Below are 20,077 nucleotides of genomic sequence, written 5' to 3' on the forward strand. Positions count from 1 at the left end.
TTTACGGCCCGCGTTCGTTAAGGGGTTAAAAAGACAACATAGCAGTGGTTCACAGCTGTTCCTTATTGACAGGTAAAATGTTTTCTTGCCTGTTTAATCACAGAAGCAAATCTTTCTGCCCTGTTTACAGTGCACTAAAATCATAAATAAAGTCAATAAGGTCCAGATTCTGATGAGCTTATATGTCACCGATTTGTTTACGATGAGCTCAAAGCGCTGTACACACATGGCAGAAATACTTGCTATTGTGATAAAACAGGCAGGAAAACATTTTGCTGCAGAAATTCCATGCTGTGCTGTCTGCTATACTTTATTACTTCCTTCCCTGTCCAGGAGATGTGGTATGACCAGACTATGTTCCTGGACAGTCAGACATGGCCATTACACAGTACATATCAGGGGCACATAGTCCAGTCAAAATAAGGTTTGACCCGGAACAAATTCCAAGAGAGCGTTTTATAATTTTTTTATTAATATTATATGTGGGGAACAGTTTTCCAAAAATTGATCACCACAAACTATGACGTCATAAGATGATGGCAGCCATTGCACTAAAAATAACGAATACTTCCCTATTTCAAAGCTGTAGCTGTAGGTTACAGAAGAGTTTGCATTTTTTATACTATATATTTTCATATAACATTTTTTATACAAAGTTTTATACTAACTACATGGACAGGCAAGGTCAATGATGTCATGACATACTGTACATGTACATTTCTAGAAATTATAGAATGAATACACAGTGCATTTTAAGACCTACTTCATCACTGAATAACTATGTCAGGTCAATAGTCACTATTTTCACCATCAGACACTGCTTCCTCACTCATATTGTCACAATGCCCTTCTTGACATGGTCTGCGGAAGTGGTATCGCAACCCGTGAATGCATGCAGGAACAGAAGACTGCTGCAGACATGATTTCCCAGGAACTTCTTCATAACCTTAATGTTGTATACTGTTGCAGGACTCCCTTTATCCGAGTAGAAATAAAGCTTGTTGCCATCGCTGGTTGACGCGTGATGAAGTAACAACACCAAAAAATCTGTATCTTCGCCAATGAGACTAGTACTTTTGTTGGATGACATTGACACTGCTGCTTTAACAATCTCCACATCTGCATCCCCCTCTGATTGTATTACGTGGCAACCTCTGTCATTCATGTGCTGTGAAATGAGATTTGTTCTCCACACTCGAAAGGAACTCCTCCTTTTTCACGACAAATTTAATTCCTTCAGCAATGTTCACTTTGTTACTTGTTCGATTTTTGCGCCGTCGCTGATGGGTAATCTCCTTAGTGTTTGGTCCTCCAATGTAACCATCAAATACTGTCGTAGCCTTACTATAGTGCTTTACTGTGCAAGATGCATAGTCTTCAGCAATTGAACAATATTCCTTTCCTTCTGACCACTTCAGTAGATAGAGAAGAGAACCTCCGTCAAGAACATAATGTTCCACTTCTGGTACATCCTTGAGTACTGCGTCCTCTGAACTCTGTTCTTTTATAGCAGCCATCAGTTGTGCTTTGTTTGGTTTGCGTAAAGGCCCCGTCACACTAAGCAACATCGCTAGCAACATCGCTGCTAACGAACAACTTTTGTGACGTATCAGCGATGTTGCTAGTGATGTCGCTGTGTGTGACATCCAGCAACAACCTGGCCCCTGCTGTGAGGTCGTTGGTTGTTGCTGAATGTCCTGGGCCATTTTTTAGTTGTTGCTGTCCTGCTGTGAAACACAGATCGCTGTGTGTGACAGCAAGACAGCAACAACTAAATGTGCAGGCAGCAAGAGCCGGCTTCTGCGGACACTGGTAACCACGGTAAACAGCGGGTAACCAAGAAGCCCTGTCCTTGGTTACCCGATATTTACCTTCGTTACCAGCCTCTGCCGCTCTCACTGTCAGTGCCGGCTCCTGCTCCTTGCACATGTAGCTGCAGGACACATCGGGTTAATTAACCCCATGTGTACTGTAGCTAGGAGAGCAAGGATCCAGCGCTAAGCAGTGTGCGCGGCTCCCTGCTCTCTGCACATGTAGCTACAGCACACATCGGGTAATTAACCCGATGTGTGGTGTAACTAGGAGAGCAGGGAGCCAGCGCTCAGTGTGCCCTGCTCCCTGCTCTCTGCACGTGTAGCTGCGTGCGCTGGTAACCAAGGTAAATATCGGGTTGGTTACCCGATATTTACCTTAGTTACCAAGCGCAGCATCTTCCATACGGCGCTGGGGGTTGGTCACTGGTTGCTGGTGAGCTCACCAGCAACTCCTGTAGCGACGCTCCAGCGATCCCTGCCAGGTCAGGTTGCTGGTGGGATCGCTGGAGCGTCGCAGTGTGACATCTCACCAGCAACCTCCTAGCAACTTACCAGCGATCCCTATCGTTGTTGGGATCGCTGGTAAGTTGTTTAGTGTGACTGGACCTTAAGAGATGTTTTGCCTCAAAGAGGGATGGTGGGTATGGTGAAAGTTCAAAGGCCATCACCTCATCAAGGGAAAGATCAGCAGTTTGAGACACCACAAGAAACCTTTGGAACAAAAGATCGGGATCTATTGTTTTGTCCTTAGCTATGTCAATTGCCTCACTGGATGCCAGGGTCTTGGCTTTCATTGGCCGCTTGACTGAAAACAGCGATTGACCCTCCATTGTTGCCACTATTTCTCTGCCAATGGTGAAAAGGTTATGGACATTCACATCCTTATTTGCATTGACACCGGTGATAATGTTGCGAAGAGACACTTCATCAGAGAAAGGAGTTTATCTGCAATTTTCTCTAGGTCTTCATGATCTCTTCTCGTCCTTGACATTCTTGCCTCCTTGTGTTGTTCACTGGTGACAAAGCTCTGGCGAGTGAAACCTGCATTGCATCACTGTAGGAAGAGGACACTGCCACAGACAGCGTCCACAAGGCCCTCTGATGTTCGGACATTCCATTTCCTCTGGTAAAAGAAATATGATTGTAAAAGAAATATGATAGACACTGAAAGGCGAGTCGCCTTTAACATTTCACAGCTTTGGCGGCCATATTCTTTGACGTCACATTTGGACCCTTTGTGGTGCCCTATCTTGGTAAACTTTTAGTATGTTTTTCCCTACATGTAATACTACCAAAAAAAAACAATAAAACGCTTTCTTGGAATTTGTTCAGGGTAAAGGGTTTTTTTTCTTCGGATTTTGACGGGACTACACATGAGAAAAATGTAACACATCTAATTGTGGAAACTATTTTGGTTCCAGAATCTATTGATTAAAATGTATTTTGTTTGTGGGGAAACCCCTTAAAGTATGACATTTATTTCTCAAGGTTATTTGAAGCAAGTTGTTATATTTTCTATCTAAAAACTTTAGCTTGCTCCACTACAAAAATAAAGTTTTAGACTCTATTATGCACTTGAATTAAAAATTTTGATATTTGCTTCAATGTACAATTTTTTTTTTCTTTTTAATTTTTTATCAACAACATATATTGAAAAAACATCACTTATTAAAATTATTCCCTCAAACCTTTTTCCCAAGCAAGAATAGCTATTTACCGTAAATTAATTTTATGAGTGCCTGCTGCGGTGAGTTGGTCTACACCTTGAAAAAGTGATCTCCAAAAGTTTAAAGGGGAGTTTCTCATTGGAAATACCTATACAGGAGGGGGGAGAGGCTTTGAACACCTAAATAATTCTCTGGAATATATTGTAAGGCTTTGTGCACACCTGAGGATTTGGTGAGTTTTTGCCTTACAATTTTAAGCCAAAACCAGGAGTGGAACCATCACAGGAAAGGTAAAATAGAAACACGGGCACCACTTCTGTATTTATTTGCTCACTCTTGGTTTTGGCTTACAAATATTGATGTAAAATATTAACTAAATACTGAAGGTGTGTAGTTGGCCTTAAACTGAAAAACAAAGTATTAGCCATTTCATTTTAAAGACCTACAGCTGCAATGAAAAATTATCAATTTTACAGTTGGGTGCTAATGGGTTTAACAGAATAAATCCTCTCCCACTGACATCTTCATGTTTGCCGCAATCACTATTGACTGTTGTTTCTACTGGATTAAGCTGCCTGAATTAGAGGTAACTATGAACCTGACGGTTGCGGCAGGATGTTGGCTGTATATTACAGCTGGCACCTGCTGTTGGTGGCATAGCATAAATACAGCTTTTGTGTTTGTAGCATTATATCCTGGTGTGGTAAGAACACTATACCTTCTGTGGGGATTCGCTCAGATAAGCATAGGCAGGAAACACAATCTCTTTTTAAAAAAAACTGATCCAGCATAAACTGCACTTACAAAGGTAACCAAGCCTCTCCTGGCTTAAAGGTAATGTAAACACCGCCACATACCATGGGCTTCCAGTCAATTTAAAAGTCTATAGTGGAGATATGGCCGCCTCTACACACTGGCTCCTGCCAGTGAACACCACTCGCTGGGGTTCCTTTCTGCAACCTCCAGCACTCACCAGCCTGGCTGCAGTTTTTTCCTAGTCTTCACCCAGACTTACCACACTGGCTCCTGCCAGTGTACAAACCTCTTAGCAAAGGTTCCTGCTTGCAGCTCCAGTACCAGCCAGCCTGGATGCAAACCTTTCCCAATCTTAGAGCTCTTTTCCACTTGCGTACCGCTTCTGATGCGAGAGCATCGGCAGCGATATGCTAATGTCCCTCTGCTGTGGGTGTCAACAGAGGGTCATGTGACTGTGATGTGATCTTTCGATCAGAGCACAGCTTTGTAGAAGAGGGAGGGAGAACTTTCTCCCCATCTTCTCCGCTGTCTGTCTCTCCGTATATCGCACTGCAGTCGCATAACACGCGAGTGCAGTGCGATATTTCACATACTCCCATAGGTTTGTATGGGGGTGCATGAGCCGAGACTCGCTGCCAAACGCAACATGCTGCGATTGCACCGAGAGCACAATTCGTGTCAAGAAATAAAAGGAAAGAGGAAACTGCCTTATTGATTAACACTGGTGCAAGTGCGATCTGATGTTTTATCAGATCGCACTCACACATGAAAATCGCAGGTGGAAAAGAGCCCCTACTCCCAGACTGACTTCCAGTCACTCTGTTTCTATCTGCAAATAGAAGATTCCATTATACCTGACATGTGACCTGTCAGCCACATGTCAAACACACCCTTGGTCAGGGGTATGTAGGTGGCCAGACCCACCCTTCTCTCCAGCCACCTGTGAGCCTGACCCTTGTGAAAACTGAAGCAACAAAAAACTGTGGCACTACAAGTGCCAACATTCCTAAGGTTTACACCACACTCCCATTAATGACAAAACCGGTCGCCTTCTCACACTTCCTACACCCATCTACGGAAATTACTTTTTAACAGACACACAAGATAATACACAAAAAAGTGTGAAATATTTCCCCTATTGCACATTTGTCACCAAGTATCCTAAAGCCAATTGCCTTGTTTGTAAAGTAACTGTATTTATTATACAATGTAACTCATACCATTTTAACTTATGAGGTCTTGCCTTTCAGGAAGAGATTTCATCTGTCACCAAATTCATTTTTAATGCTAAATTAATGTATTTGGCACATTTACTTCATTCCCAGTGGTAAGATAGAAACAAATGATTGAAGACAAGGTTGTCAAATGAATTACATATTCCAGTATAAGCAGAGGAAACTGTGCCATTATTCATACCAAGAACTTGCATGTATAAGAGCCTAAGGTAGAAAAAACCCGAAATATCAAATCTCTGCAAACCTGACAATCAATAATTTAAAAGAAGAGGCATCCAGAGACCAAGAACACAAAATATCATTAAATGATAAAAGTCTTGTGGCAAAAGGATGTAAGGAATGCTAATCTATCAAAGACAGAAGTTTTACGTCAAATGCACTGAAAGCTATTGTATCTTTGACATAAAAAGATAGTGGCACGCAGTGACTACAGAGAGGCAGAAATACTTTCTATACATGACTGAGAAGTAATTGTTTCAGTTGAATAAATGTTTGATTTTCCAGTATCCAAATACCACCAAAATTTAATTGACCAAATAATATGATTTGTTATATAATGAAGAGGGGGGCGACCTCCAGGCCGAGGGTCCTCCACACCCCTGCTCCATTAAAGTTATGTGTATGTGACCTGCCCCAGCCAGGGTGTGTAGCACTGCAGCCGTCAATCACCTCCTACACCACACTGCCGGTCGACGTCGGAGACGTAGCAGGGTCACACATGACACTCAGAGTCTTTCTCATAAAACAATCAACAAGAATGGCTTTATTCTTGGTACAAGTTCATCAGGACCGACATTGCCTTTAATGTTCTGCTGCCACCAGTGGCGTAACTAGAGTTTGATGGGCCCCGGTGCAAAGTTTGGACCTGGCCCCCCCCCAACCGTACACCGACACTCGGAGTACAGGATAATGATGCCGACACTCAGGGTACGAGTTACTGACACTCACACTTAGCCCTTTCCTTCAGCACCCACCATGTTTCCGATGATTTGAAATCCTTCTATCAGCAATACAGCTTTCGTATGTTCTGATATCCATCTTGTCCTCAGCACGCACCTTCCCCATGCTCTGCTATACATCTTTCCCTCAGCATGCAGCTTTCCTATGCTCTGATATACATCTTTCCCTCAGCATGCACTTTTTCCCATGATATCAGAGCATGGGAAAGCTGGGTGCTGAGGGAAAGCTGTATAGTACAGCATGGAAAAGCTGGGTGCTGAGAGAAAGAGCCTCTTTCCCTCAGCACAAAACTTTCCCATCCCATGCTTTATCTTTGTCCCCCCTCGTATATAACTATTCATTACTATAATGGCTCCCACATAGCCTTCCAAATAGTATAATGGGTCTCAAATAAACCTTCATATATTAGAATGCACCCCATAGTCCTCCATGTATTATAATGCAAAGAAAACATTCCAGCTCACCAATCTGTAGATCTAGATGTCCATTTGGGCCAGTGCACGGTGCCTGTGGTTGGCTTCCACAGGTGTAGCAATCATTGAAGGGAGGAAGGGGTAGAAACAAATCCAGCACTGATGTCCATAAAAAAATATTTTTCTTTATTTCAAATTCATCATAAAAATTAGAATGGATCAATCCTTCCAAAAGCCCTGATTACGCCTTACGCGTTTCAGAGAAAATGCTCCTTAATCATAGGCAAGTGAAGTAGAATGGATCAATCCTTCCAAAAGCCCTGATTACGCCTTACGCGTTTCAGAGAAAATACTCCTTAATTATAGGCAAATGATCATTTTCTCTGAAACGCGTAAGGCGTAATCAGGGCTTTTGGAAGGATTGATCCATTCTAATTTTTATGATGAATTTGGTAATAAAGAAAAATAATTTTTATAGACATCAGTGCTGGATTTGTTTCTACCCCTTCCTCCCTTCAATGATGTATTATAATACACTTCACATAGTCCTCCATATAGTATAGTGTAGAGCATAGTCCTCCATATAATATAATGCATATCCCATAGTCCTCCATATAATATAATGCACATGCCATAGTCCTCCATATAATATAATACACATCCTGCAGTCCTCCATTTAAGATTATTCACATCCCATAATCCTCAATATAGTATAGTGCACACTCCATAATCCTCTAAATCCTATTACATCTGGTACATTATATATGCCAGCATGGGAGCCAGGCTGGAGGACATTATATACCAGCAGGGAAGGCTGGGGGGAGATTATATGTACCAGCATAGGGTCCAGGCTGCTGCTGTTTCCTGGTGGTACTCTCGCTTCTAGCCTTTTCGCTGGGTATCAGCCCTCCATCAGCCGAGACTAGTCTTTAATTCTTCCCAGTTACTTATCTTTGCAGCAACCGTGTCCCAAACATGACCCCGGATGGCTCTTTAGTTCCTGACCAGTACAAGGATCTGCTGGTGGTGCTCTACCTTGATGTCCTACCGATCTTGGGACGCTCTCTAACCCGATCCTCTAGGCAAACCTTAGGCTCTTGACACAAGGGAGGTTTCCTCATGGAACCACTCTACAGAACTCCACTCACTTTCTGGCATGTCTGCCTAACCAAATCTCTGCTCCTCTCTCTGTCTCTAAGTTAAACAGCCAAGACTACTTTTTAATACTTTCCGTTACTTATCTTTGCAGCAACCGTGTCCCAAAAACGACCCCGGATAGCTCCATAGGACCTGGCCAGTACAAGGATCTACCAGCAGTGCTCTACCCTGACATCCTACTAATCCTGGAACACTCTCTAGCCCGATCCTTGAGGTGAGTCTTAGGCTCTGGACACAAGGGAGGTTTCCTCCTGGTTCACGGACAGGCGGAAGCTACAAAGCTTTGTCCGTAATCCTGAAACCACTCTGCAGAACTCCCCTCACTTTCTGGCCTGTCTGCCTAACCAAATCTCTGCTCTACCCTCTGTCTTTAAGCCTGGTATATTACCAACTGTACCAGACACTAGGCCTGCTAGCTCCTGTCTGCTGCTGTACTACCAAACTACCTACCACTTACATCCCCTCCTGCACTCTTGGTTGCTGTGTTATACTAAATCTTAACCTAAAACATTCTGTATTATTAATACCCATTACTCCAATATATGCTTTACCTGAGTCCCCAAAACTGTGCGTCTGGCCTGACACAGCTCATTGGGCCAACACATATTATACATATTATCTCATACATTACACATTACTCTAAAACGCACACTAGCAATAAACTCGATATTCAATAAAACTCCATAACCTATCGGCAGCTGGATGGCGCCGACTGCTGCACTAACATACTGTACATTCAACATTAAGTACATTTATATCACAACACTGTACAATAGGGGAAACACTGCTTAGAAGGAGTGAGAGTGAATCGACCACCTCCTACACTTAACATATAAGGCTATATTCACACCTGCATTAGAGGTTTCTCCGTTGTAAGGTATAAAGATAGACACCATGACTAAAACCCATTAGAGTCAGGTTTTGTCAATGAGGTCTGTTGGGCACAGCTAGTGTCCATCATGTGACACATCTAGCAGTTTCCTTAGGCTAATTTCACACTGCGTTATTACCTACGCTTCCGTCCTAACCCCCTGGAAAAATGGGTTTTGGACACATGCGCCAACGGGGCTATTGACTATAATGGTGCAGATGGAATCACCATGTGCTCTGTCTTGCACTATTTTCAGGCGTATATGATTTCAGGAGGTGTAACTCAGAAGCAGTCTACTATGGGTTCAGACGGAGGCCCCAACAGGACCAGTGAACGTAATAACCCAGTGTGAAAGGATCCTTAATTTTAGAGTTCTGCTCCTATAATGGAAGAAAACAGAGGAATTTGAAACAATGATGGGAAAGGAACTTAATAAATATTTGCTTGTATTCTTATACATTCATGGCATATTAACAGGACATGCCATAAATGCATATTAGATACTAGTCCTATCAATGAGATGGGCATGTGGAGCCCCTGCGGCTTCAGGCGCCACAGGGTACTGGACCTCACCTGAGGTGCAGTATTCATCTCGGATACAGAGAAGGTCGTCACCACCACCAAAACACTCATCCAACACAACATGGGAGCTCTTCCACTGGGACTGGACTAGGGTAGGTGCTGGGGTGGCCATCATGAGGTATGGGACCTCATGCCCACTACTTCAGCAACCCGGGAGGCGCAGCACCAACAGGGCAAGTTAGGAACCTACTGACACTCAGCGGGCAGTTAGCACCGGACAGCATCCGAGTCAGGTCAGACTCCGGAACAGACAAACAAGCAAAGACACGAATAGTTAGGGGACCGTGGTCTGGAGCTGGAGGCTCGACCCGGGTTCTTAGGAAAGAAGGGGAATCCCAGGGTTCATGGGGAGTGCGGAAGGCACCCGTGACCCATTCCACGGTCAAGGAGCTGGGGTGGAGGGAAACCGTCGAAAGGTGATACACAGAAGGAAACACCGGTCTCGACCTCCGAAGTATCCGGTATTGGCTGAAGCCCATCACAGCATAGCCCGGCGCTCAAATGGCGGTGTGTTTCCAGTGAGTAAAGAACTTGAACTGCACCCTCTGTGTCGTCCCATCACTGCTGGTGCTCGAAATATTGCGCCCCTGTGCCATAGGCAACTACTACCATCATCATCATCCCCCTGGGGCCGAGCTCTGCCTGTGGAGAGCTGTACCATCCGAGCTGCGTTATCATCCACCCCAGAAGAAAAGTCCCGCAGGGGCGGCTAATACTGGCCGCACACCAAAGGTGGCATCACGAACAAATACTCCCATTATCCCCATCCCCTTCTTTATTGACATCGCCGGGGTCACGGAACTGGGCAAGGCCACCACGGCGTCCCAGGAGAAGAACAGCGGCCCGCTAACGAGTAGCCTTCGACCCTGTGGGCGCGTCAGGCATCTATCTTGGGCCGGGCCCCATCTCATACTACTTTAAGTGGAAAGGTGGTCGGAATTCTAATACAAATAAATGGAAATTCCAACCAACCCTTCACGGACAGTATCGAGCATCAGAACCTGTTTCTAAAATAGAAGCACTTTAAGACTGTATCAAAAGCTTTTCAAACCATGTGGACTTTATGCATTTATCTGATTTAAAACAAATGAGTTTCATTACAGCTATATTTACATCAACAGCAGAGGCTCCTTCAGAGGTTACATCGAAGATATAATGTGTTACCGGCCAAATAGGTCAGTGAAGGATGGCACAGGTGGTGTCAGTTGTCTAATGCATGTGGCATATTGTTTTACAAAAAAAAGCTGAACACAACATCAGTGAGAACACTAACTAAAATAGTTGCCTTCAATTACAAACAAAAGTAAAGAAAGATTAATTCAAAAGGAGTAAGAAAAACTGATTATAACATGAGGAATCCTTCACATCTATTTTGGATCCTGTAAAAATGGAAACTATATCTCCAGTGTGTAGATAATCTACTTCCAACCCCTCACGTTTGTAAGGCCATGTTCACATTGCGTTGTAAGCTACTGTCAATAGCTCTGTCGGAGCTTATATCTGATAAAAATGGGATTAGGACATTTACGAGTCAATATTTTTAATGATGTAGACAGAATCACATTATCCTCTGTCAGAAATTATTTTTGGAATTCTCTACCTACTATTTGAAGCAATGTTAAAATGTTGTCGACTTCACTATAGTGCCCTCTTCAAATAGGTGGATAGTGCCGAAAAAAATGTCTGACAGTACAATTTGACTCCACCTGCTTCATTAAAGTCAGTGGCCTGACAGAGCAAACATCTAAATCCGTTTCTTCAGAGCTTCACAAGTAAGTCCCAACTGTGCCAGTGATAGTAGCTTAAAATGCAATGTGAGCACAGCCTTAAGGGTGCTTTACACGCTGCGACATCGCTAACAATATATCGTCGGGGTCACGGTGTTTGTGACGCACATCCGGCGTCGTAAGAGACATCGCAGCGTGTGACAGCTAGGAGCGACGATCAACGATCGCAAAATTCGGCAAAAAACGTTGATCGTTGACACGTCGCTCCTAATCATAATGCCGTTGGTGTTTCATTCCGCAGGTTGTTCGTCGGTCCTGCGGCACCACACATCGCTGTGTGTGACACCGTAGGAACGACGAACATCATTCTACCTGCGTCCACCGGAAAGGAGGAAGGAAGGAGGTGGGCGGTATGTTCCGGCCGCTCATCTCCTCCCCTCCTCTTCTATTGGGCGGCCATTTTGTGACGCCGCTGTGACATCGCTGTGACGCTGAACACACTTCCCCCTTGAAGGAGGGATTGTTTGGCGGTCACAGCGACATCGCTGAACAGGTATGTGCATGTGACGCTGCCATAGCGATATTGTTCGCTACGGCAGAGATCACCACATGTCGCACGAACGACGGGGGCGGGTGATATTGCTCGCGACATCGCTAGCAATCACTAGCAATGTCGCAGCGTGTAAAGCACCATGTAGTTCTATTCCTTAGGGGTACTTTACATGCTGCGACATCGCTAGCAATGTCGCGTGCGATAGCACCCACCCCCGTCGTTGTAACGCTATGTGGTGATCGCTGCCGTAGCGAACATTATCGCTACAGCAGCGTTACACGCACATACCTGTTCAGCGACGTCGCTGTGATTGCTGAACAATCCCTCCCTCAAGGGGGAGGTGCGTTCGGCGTCATAGCGATGTCACTGCAGCGTCACTAAGCGGCCGGCCAATAGAGGCGGAGATGAGCGGGACGTAACATCCCGCCAACCTGTTTCCTTCCGCATTAACGGTGGAAGCAGGTAAGGAGATATTCATCGTTCCTGCTGTGTCACACATAGCGATGTGTGATGCCGCAGGAACGACGAACAAAATTGTACTGGTGGTTGCAGCGATATTAAGGAAATGAGTGACGTGTCAATGATCACCATTTTTGACCGATTTTGTGCTCGTTGATTGTCGCTCATTTGTGTCACATGATGCAATGTCGGTAATGGCGCCGGATGTGCGTCACTAACGACATGACCCCGACGATATATCGTTACAGATATCGCAGTGTGTAAAGTACTCCTTAGTCTTTAGTTGCTTTTTGATAGTCAGAACCTGATTGTAAGGAATCCTAATAGAAGACATGTTCTCACAGAACCTTATAGATTCCAGCATATACGCATAGCGTACCCAGTGGGGTTTTCCCTGAATCAACTTCTTTGTCGTCTTCATTGTTGCTCATGCTGTAACTTATTATTTTCAACTTTATATATGAAATAGTGTCAGCTTCAAAGTGGAAATGGTCTGAAGAATGGAACAGTCACTTCTTTTCTCCACTTCATGGCTTTTCAAGCCTGAACATAAGCACAGGAAGTCAATTTGACATTCCAGTGCATAGATTTATTAGGCAAATGCCAGATGGGACAATTCGACACTGGTTATCATAATAGGCAACGCTTTAAACTCTGTCACTCTGGTGGGTGTGGACCCACTGCACCACGGGACTTCGTCTTCACTAGATCCTCTAATGGTGAGATTAGACTTGTGCTAGAAGGTAGCCGACAGGTGCCACTTCAGGGGACTCTCAGCACTGTAGCAGCTAACCCCAGGGGTCAGGAAGGCATGTATGGACTCAAGTGGAGACAGGACAGCCATAGGCTGAGAGGCACTTATGGTTTTCTGCACGCTGGTATTTGAAGGAGGAAGGAGCATGTGTGCACCCTAAGCATGTGTGATGCCCTGGCCGGGCCAGGTAGTCACAAATAGGGCCCCGCATTACACCTGTCCCTCATAGGTAACACACAGCCAAACAATTAAACCCTAGTCACCCCCCTCAGGGCTTGATGGACACACCAGGGGGCAGAACCAGGCGGTTGGAAGACGCCCACCAAGGAGTTCAGACAGCCTGGGGCGGGAAAGTAGCCAGATAAGGTTGAGAGTTCAAGTTGGAGAGGTGTGTGGGCTGGAGCTATGTGCAGTTCCAGCAGGAGAAAAAACAATTTGAGCAGGTAACAGGGTAGGAGCCCTGGAACCTTTGGCTAGAAGGCAGACGGCGGTCTCCGTCTGCAGGAGCCGGGAAGACGGCTCGGTGGAACCGAGGTGGACCGGGACAGGGTTGTAGCCCGCCGGTACCGACCCGGGGAACAGACTCGGAAACCGGAGCACAAAGGGGGGTACTCAGACCCTGAAGCTAGGTCCAGAAGCTATTGGGGGCTAGCTAATTAACGGATTGCGGCCAGGACTAGAGGTCCTGTCCCACCCAAAGTCCCGACTGAAGGCAATGGCCCAACGAGGGGGATAAGCAGCTACTGCCATGGCTCAGAGATCCCACGGGCTAGCGTCTGCAGGCAAAGGGCTCCTTAGGCAACAACAAGCCAGGAGCGGACTCCTGAAGTTGCAAGCACAGGCAGTCCACCATCCAACACAGGTGCAGGAGAAAGACAGAGACCACCAGCCGGATGGGGGACCAGACTGCAGCCGGCTGCGGGCACCGACCACCATCACCTTGGTTTACCAGAGACTTGTGTGTTTACTAATAGTGAGTACATCAGCACCCTCCGGTCGCCCATCTCCCTGCACCGCCAAACATCCCCCCAACGGGTCCCGGGGCCACCATCCCTGCCCACGGAGGGGTTAACAACTTGCTGCCAAACATCTCCCCCGGGTGCCCCGTAACTGTAGCGGTGGTATCCACCTTCACCACATCCCATGGGTGGCATCACGAACTTAACACAGCTCCGGCTGTACATCTACGTCCCCAAACCACAACCCCCCTTTCAGTTGAAGTGACCGCGAGACCCCCGGGTCCGGAGACCCTCGAGCCACCGACTGAAGGTCCGGATCCGAGCGGCTCGGCTGCCGAGCACGGGGCGGTACACATGCTCCCTAGTACAGACTGGATGGCTAGTAGAGCTGAAAGTTTGGAACAGGATGGACAGCTGGAACAGGCTGGACGCTGGAACACGCTACACTGCTGGTACAGACTGGATGGCTGGAAAAGACTGGCATGCTGATACTGGCAGGATAGCAGTTACTGGTAGGACAGGTACATCGGACAGGTACTGGAACACAGGTACAGGTTAGCAGGCACAGGACATGGTCACAGGATACATCCAGAGGAAATGAGACCTGAAAATTAGCAAACATGCATTAATTGAATGTACATGTTGCTCAGGCACCTCCTAAAGGGTCAGGATGCCTTAGGCTCCGACACACATCCGTGCCGCCGGTACATGTTTGGTACGTTTTTGCACGTACCGGCGGCACGGAGACACGCAGACCAATACTACCCTATGGTAGCAGGCACACACACGTAAAAACACACGGAACATGTGTCCGTGTCGTTTGTACATGTGTACGTTTTCCAACACACTCGACATGTCCGTTTTTCGCCGGCATCACGCAGGCATGGACCCGCTAAAGTCAATGGGTCCATGCCTGCACGGACGGCACACATAGCATGTCTGTGTGCTACACGTACCGTCCGTGTGCATTTTTTAGTGAGCGATGTAGGTCAATCTATTTTTTATGTGGTTGTCAGTCAATATCCCTTTTCTTCTGTTCTTGTCAGTCAATATCCCTTTGTCTGTCGGTCTGTATCTCCCCCTGTCTCATACTTACCGATCCCTAATCACCAGCGCGGCGAATAACAACTGTGCAAAAGATACGGCGGCTTTAACTATTTTAAAAATGCCGGCCGCTCATTATTCAATCTACTGTTCTCTGCTTCCCCCGCCCACCGGCGCCTATAATTGGTTGCAGTCAGACACGCCCCCACGCTGAGTGACAACTGTCTCACTTCAACCAATCACAGCAGCCGATGGGCGTGTCTATATTGTGCCGTAAAATAAATAAATAAATAATTTTAAAAAACGGCGTGCGGTCCCCCCCAATTTTGATACCAGCCATGGTAAAGTCTCACGGCTGAAGGCTGGTATTCTCAGGATGGTGATCCCCACGTTATGGGGAGCCCACCTCCCTAACAATATCAGCCAGCAGCTGCCTGGAAAAGCCGCATCCATTAGATGCGACATTTCCGGGACTCTACCCGACTCTTCCCGAATTGCCCTGGTGCGATGGCAATCGGGGTAATAAGAAGTTAATGGCAGCAGCCCATAGCTGCCACTAAGTCCTAGGTTAAACATGGCAGCCGTCTCGCCAAGATAACTTCCATATTCAACCTGTTATTAAAATTAAATAAACACACACATTCAAAAAATCCTTTATTTAGAATAATTAAAACAAAAACACCCTCGTTCACCAATTTAATAAAACCAAAAAACCCATCCAGGTCCGCCGTAATCCATGGATGTCCCACGACGCTCTCAGCTCTGCTACATGAAGGTGACAGGAGCGGCTACACACAATAACCGCTCTCTATCACCTCCAAGCAGCAACTGAAGTGAGCCGCACTATCACCGATGACGTCAGTCAGGTTTCTCGCAGTTACCACTGGAGTGACTGAAGTGAGCTGCGCGATCAGCGAAGAAGTCACAGGTGAGTTGTGGTGTTGGGTGGGTGACTCCAGCTAGCCGTGGGTAACCTGAGTGACGGCAGCGCTAATGTCGCCGCTAACTTCAGTTACTCAGGGGATTAGTGGACATCGGTGATTCCATCACAGATGTCCACTAATCAGGACGCCACAGACAGACAGAGCCGTGGTATGACAATGAAGTCGGGTGAGGTTCACCCCAGTTCATTCTCATCGCTCGTCTCTGTTTGTGTCGGCTGTCAGCGAGTATGTAGCAACGACCTTTTACAACACACACAGATCAACACATACGGACACCACACGGCCATTACACGTACGCATACACGGACATTCCACACGCACACACGGCAAGCATACGCCATCACACGGATGTCACATTTACTGGAGAAACGCCCATAAAAACGGAACACGGACCCAAAAAACGGAACGTGAGACACGTACATTTTTTATGTGGAAGTGTGTTTTAGGCCTTAAATAGACTGTGCCTCTCAGCTGTAAGCTGAGAGGCACTTCCAGGTTAGGACACGCTGGCCCTTTAAGAGGAGTAAGGAGTGTGCATGTGTCCTAAGCACGCTCCTGGGAGATCTGTGTGGCATGAGCAGGCCCCGGGAGCAGGAGGCACTGATGGGGGCAGAAGCCACTGCTGAGCAGCGAGGTAGTTGAGAACGCCAGTGTCCAGGCTGGAGGAGGAAGCGGTACAGCGCGGGGACGCTGACACTGTTTCAGTACCCCCTTATACTACCTCTTTTCCAGGAATGAAAGGAATCTCTTCAGGAGAAAAAGAGCATTAATATACAGGGTGGGATACACCTAAAGAAAAGGGGAATGATTGGTGATATTAACTTCCTGTTTGTGACTAATTAGTATATGGAAGGGGGGAAACTTTTAAGATGGGTGGTGACCATGGTGGCCATTTTGAAGTTGGCCATTTTGGATCCAACTTTATTTTTTCCAATGGGAAGAGGGTCATGTAACACATAAAACTTATTGAGAATTTCACAATAAAAACAATGGTGTACTTGGTTTTAGCGTAACATTATTTGTTGATTAGTTATTTACAATTTTATGATCACTTATAAAATGTGTTCAAATTGCTGCCCTTTGTGTTGAATTGTCAATGCAACCCTCTTCTCCCACTCCTGACACACTGATAGCAACACTGCAGAAGAAATGCTAGCACAGGCTTCCAGTATCCGTTGTTTCAGATGCTGCTCATCTTGTATCTTCACAGCATAGACAAAATTGCCTTCAGATCACCCCAAAGATAAAAGTCTAAGGGTTCAGATCGGGAGACCTTGATGGCCATTCAACTGGCCCACGATGACCAATCCACTTTCCAGGACACTGTTCATGTAGGAATGCTTGGACCTGACACACATAATGTTTGATATGTTACATGACCCTCTTCCCATTGGAAAAAATAAAGTTGGATTCAAAATGGTCGTTTTCAAAATGGCTGCCATGGTCACCACCCATCTTGAAAAGTTTCCCCCCTCCCATTTACTAATTATCCACAAACAGGAAGTTGATATCACTAACCATTCCCATTTTATTTAGGTGTATGCATATAAATGGCCCACCCTGTACTCCTTTGGTTCCCACAACCTCTCCTCAGGACCAAAACCCTCCCAATTCACTAGAAAAAAGGTTTTACCTCTCACCTTTTTCATGGCCAGGATGTTTTTTTTACCTCTAAGACATCCTGCAAGCTGACTGGTGAGGGCAATGTGGAAGACTCCTTGAAGAAGCAGCTCAGGATGATGGACTTGAGGAGAGACATATGGAAGGAATTTGGGATATGTAAAAAGGCTGGAAGTTTAAGCTTGTAGCATACAGCATCATCCTGATGGAGAACTTCAAGGGACCAATAGAGTAGGGATCCAACTTGTAGGAGGGCATCTTGAGAATTACATATCTGTAAGAGAGCCATACCATGTCTCCAGGCTGCAACAAAGGTGGATCCAGGTGCCTCTTGTCCTCGTGTTTCTTCACTCGTTCTGATGACCTCTACAGAAAGACCTTGGTATCTGCCCAAATTTGGGAGAAACTCTTGGTGACAGCATCGGCCGCAGGAATGCCAGATATGATAGCCACAGAGAAGGGCATATTGGGCTGTTGACCATATACAATATAAAATGGAGAATTTGCAGAGGCCTCACTCATACTCATATGATTATGTAGGAGACCTCAGTCCAAGGTAAGAGCTTGATCCACTCACTGTGGTGTGCACTGACAAAATTCCAGAGGCTATTTGTCAAAATCTGATTGACCTGCCCTACTTGACTGTTGAACTGAGAATGAAAGGCTGAAAAGAAGACCAGGGATACATTCAGCAGCTTGCAGGTGGACCTCCAGAATTTGAATCGTAACTGGATAGCTCTATCACAAACTATGTGGAAGCATAAACCATGAAGGCAAAAAATGTGCTGAATGAAGTGCTTGGTGAGCACGGGAGCAGAAGGAAGACGGTACAAAGGAGTAAAGAGGGCCACTTTACAGAAGCAGGCCACTACCACCCAAATGATATAACATCCAAGGACACGGGAAGGACTGTGATAAAAGCCATTGATGTGCTATCAGGGAACAAAAAGCACAAGAAGTGGTAGTTGCCAATATGATGAAAGTTGTCTTGGAGTCTTATTCCAGGCGCAAATGAAAAAGTAACAAAGTGTTACGTCACTACCGGAGTCCGCTCCAGCGACTTCTACTCCGATTGCCAGGCGACGCTGTGTTCCTGACGTGGATGGTGCTGGTGATGGGAGAGGAGTCAATGCCAGCAGCACCGGTAGGCGCAGGCTCCGCTCATCCACTGGGCTGAGTTATCTTGGGATCTGCAGTACCACTGGCTGACTATAGGTGGCATGTGTCTTCTAGCTGAAGTTACCATCATTCAGATACAGCCAATGGGAAGACACCACACCCTTCTTAATTTCTCTCCTGTCTGCTGACAACTGCTAGAGAAAGTTCTGATATTCTGGCTCCTTTTCTGTTTTGTGATTCTGGTGTTCTGACTTTTGCTTGTGTTCTGATTATCTCTCCTGCCTCTGTGAAGGCCTAGGCTATGAATCGTTTGTCCAGTATAATAATAAGGTGATCTGTCCTTTGAATGCTTTATGTATTGCTTCTCCATACAGTTAGGTCCAGAAATATTTGGACAGTGACACAATTTTCGCGAGTTGGTCTCTGCATGCCACCACATTGGATTTGAAATGAAACCTCTACAACAGAATTCAAGTGCAGATTGTAACGTTTAATTTGAAGGTTTGAACAAAAATATCTGATAGAAATTGTAGGAATTGCACACATTTCTTTACAAACACTCCACATTTTAGGAGGTCAAAAGTAATTGGACAAATAAACCAAACCCAAACAAAATATTTTTATTTTCAATATTTTGTTGCGAATCCTTTGGAGGCAATCACTGCCTTAAGTCTGGAACCCATGGACATCACCAAACGCTGGGTTTCCTCCTTCTTAATGCTTTGCCAGGCCTTTACAGCCGCAGCCTTCAGGTCTTGCTTGTTTGTGGGTCTTTCTGTCTTAAGTCTGGATTTGAGCAAGTGAAATGCATGCTCAATTGGGTTAAGATCTGGTGATTGACTTGGCCATTGCAGAATGTTCCACTTTTTTGCACTCATGAACTCCTGGGTAGCTTTGGCTGTATTCTTGGGGTCATTGTCCATCTGTACTATGAAGCACCGTCCGATCAACTTTGCGGCATTTGGCTGAATCTGGGCTGAAAGTATATCCCGGTACACTTCAGAATTCATCCGGCTACTCTTGTCTGCTGTTATGTCATCAATAAACACAAGTGACCCAGTGCCATTGAAAGCCATGCATGCCCATGCCATCACGTTGCCTCCACCATGTTTTACAGAGGATGTGGTGTGCCTTGGATCATGTGCCATTCCCTTTCTTCTCCAAACTTTTTTTGTTCCCATCAATCTGGTACAGGTTGATCTTTGTCTCATCTGTCCATAGAATACTTTTCCAGAACTGAGCTGGCTTGATGAGGTGTTTTTCAGCAAATTTAACTCTGGCCTGTCTATTTTTGGAATTGATGAATGGTTTGCATCTAGATGTGAACCCTTTGTATTTACTTTCATGGAGTCTTCTCTTTACTGTTGACTTAGAGACAGATACACCTACTTCACTGAGAGTGTTCTGGACTTCAGTTGATGTTGTGAACGGGTTCTTCTTCA

General features: G+C 45.7%; 1 long non-coding RNA gene across 1 annotated transcript in view; it reads left to right on the forward strand.

Annotated features, from left to right (window-relative positions):
* LOC142244134 (uncharacterized) overlaps positions 1-20,077 on the forward strand; it is a 302,411-nt gene that overhangs the window by 272,904 nt on the left and 9,430 nt on the right. Inside the window, exon 2 of the long non-coding RNA XR_012724447.1 lies at positions 8,095-8,217. This is a non-coding gene — a long non-coding RNA (uncharacterized LOC142244134). The remainder of the gene's footprint in view (positions 1-8,094; positions 8,218-20,077) is intronic.

This window comes from Anomaloglossus baeobatrachus, chromosome 6 (assembly GCF_048569485.1).
Source record: "Anomaloglossus baeobatrachus isolate aAnoBae1 chromosome 6, aAnoBae1.hap1, whole genome shotgun sequence".
In the NCBI taxonomy this organism is placed as follows: Eukaryota; Metazoa; Chordata; class Amphibia; order Anura; family Aromobatidae; genus Anomaloglossus; species Anomaloglossus baeobatrachus.